This window comes from Engraulis encrasicolus, chromosome 12 (genome assembly GCF_034702125.1).
Source record: "Engraulis encrasicolus isolate BLACKSEA-1 chromosome 12, IST_EnEncr_1.0, whole genome shotgun sequence".
Taxonomy (NCBI): Eukaryota; Metazoa; Chordata; class Actinopteri; order Clupeiformes; family Engraulidae; genus Engraulis; species Engraulis encrasicolus.
The window spans coordinates 38,631,628-38,634,127 of NC_085868.1; the positions used below are offsets into that span (position 1 = coordinate 38,631,628).

At 46.2% G+C, this 2,500-nt stretch overlaps 1 protein-coding gene across 1 annotated transcript in view; it reads right to left on the reverse strand.

Moving 5' to 3' along the window:
• raph1b (Ras association (RalGDS/AF-6) and pleckstrin homology domains 1b) overlaps positions 1 to 2,500 on the reverse strand; it is a 102,762-nt gene that overhangs the window by 27,170 nt on the left and 73,092 nt on the right. The window lies entirely within an intron of this gene.

Below are 2,500 nucleotides of genomic sequence, written 5' to 3' on the forward strand. Positions count from 1 at the left end.
CACACAATGCAAAACATTTTTCTCAGTGGTTTGAGACACTGGAGACATTCCAGACAGAAAATGCCAATGACACAAACAAACGTGCATTACAACACACATAATACACAAATATAACACAATGAAACACGACAGGGGGAAAAAAAACAGAAATGAATTGGAGGAAAAAATAGCAACACGAAAAGGGTGCCCACACAATGGAATGACCACATTGCCAATTGACACCGCACACCCCCACCCCCAATAAAAAACCTCTGTCTCTGTGACATACAAGGCACATGAAAAAGGGATGGCTGACATGGATATGCACACAGTGCTATGTACATCACAAATGAAACGCGAACCCAACTGGGCTTGAGGCACACACACACACAATGCATAACAGGCAAAAATATAAATAAATAAAAAAATATACAGCAATACAGGAAATAAATAAATAAAATGGATCCAACCAGCTGGAAAATGGCATTGGCAATATTAATGTACATAATACTAATAATATACAATACTGAAAATAAATAAATAAATAAATAAATGCACCCAGCCAGACAGCTGAAGAATGGCAGTGACATTGCTAATGAACAGGTGGACATATCCCTTTAAAGCCTCCCCCTCCTCCCACTAGCCTACCAGCCGGCTTACCTGCGGCTTCCAACACGCAGTCATCATCTTTGCACTTCAGCTGAGAGGGCTTCAACAAATCCTCTTATTGCTCAAATGAAGATGTGAAACACCCTTCGTACAGCAAAAAAAAAAAACCTTTGGAAGATGGCTGTTCATTTCTTCAAAATCAAGGAGACGTCTACCATGAAAACACCACCACCAATCAAGCGAATTAGTTCACGCATACACTCAAACTCACAGAGATATGGATACATTCTCAATACTGACTGACACTGTCCATTGTTCGAATCCGAGACTTCTGAGGAGGCGTGTCGGGCGAGCATCAATGGTGTTCTCCTGGATGTCAAATGGAGGTTTCCAAGGAGCCCCCCCTCCGCCCGCTCTATTGTTGAGATGAACTTGAGGATATTCAATGGTTCTTGGGTGTGAAGAAAGTCCTTTTTTGGGGGGTGAAGAAGACGAGAAACAACGAGACGAGAGGGTTTTCCCCACATAAAGAAACCAAGATGGTTGTTGCAGGCAGTCTTTTTCCGCTGTCTGAAGGTGTTTGCCTGGAACACGTCGAATGACTTCTCAAGACAACAGATATCAGACACAGGTGTCGCCTTCAATACTTCTCACCCCAATGGAAAATGTTCCTCGGTGCTTCAAGCAGGACGCCATTGACGCCAACTTCCCTCAATGAAAATTTCCTCTCATCCAAGCTCACTGTCTGACACAGTACATCCTTGTAAAGTGAACGCGTACACACACACACACACAGACACATACTCTCATACACACACAGCTGCATAGTTCTGGGAATGTAGCCAATCAAAGGGCTTAATCCCCCCCCTCTACAAACACTGGGAACCCCTGCTGATTGCAGACACGGGGACCCTCTTTCCCCCTCAATAGCCAATCAGAGGAGACCCTCTCTGTTCCTCATCCAATCACGATGAACCATCGCCATCAGACGTCCAACCAGGCGACCCACTTTCTCCCTTGGCCAGAGGGGGCGGGATCCAGGGGGGCTACGTGAGGTTTTATGGTTTTTGGTTTGAGATTTGAGATTTGGGCATTGCTGGATTGGGGCATTTCTTTGAGTGCGATGTGCTATTGGAATGAGCCCCTTGTCCTTCCCCACGGCATCTTTTTTTAAATTTCCAGGAAATCGATCTTTAGATGAACTAGTCACGGTTGACGCCAAATGTGAGTAGCAGACACAAGCAGACATTCGCGTACTGACATCCTGGACAAAGCGCACACAAACAGATTCAAACGCGAGACGAACACTCACCACAAGATCATTCGGAAATCTTAATGGAAGGCTTTTTTTTAAATCTCGCAAGCCGATTTTATACTTCCTCGCTATCAGTTCAGATCAGGAGATGTTGAGTGTGTGTAACTGTGCAAGGTGTGGTTCAGAGGTTCTGTGCCTGGTGTGTCGTGACTGGGTGTGTGCATGACCTGTGGTGTGTGTGTGTGTGTGTGTGTGTGTGTGTGTGTGTGTGTGTGTGTGTGTGTGTGTGTGTGTGTGTGTGTGTGTGTGTGTGTGTGTGTGTGTGTGTGTGTGTGTGTCCTGTGTGTGTGTGTGTGTGTGTGTGTCCTGTGTGTGTGTGTGTGTGTCCTGTGTGTGTGTGTGTGTCCTGTGTGTGTGTGTGTGTGTGTGTGTGTGTGTGTGTGTGTGTGTCCTGTGTGTCCTGTGTGTCCTGTGTGTGTGTGTGTGTGTGTGTGTGTGTGTGTGTGTGTGTGTGTGTGTGTGTGTGTGTGTGTGTGTGTGTGTGTGTGTGCTGCAGTATTGAGGGGTGTGATCTGGCTGGTGTGCTCTATCTGGCACATCTCTCTGTGTGCTGTGCAGTGCTGCTGCTGAGCCCTGGGCTTCTCCCATTGTCAAAAG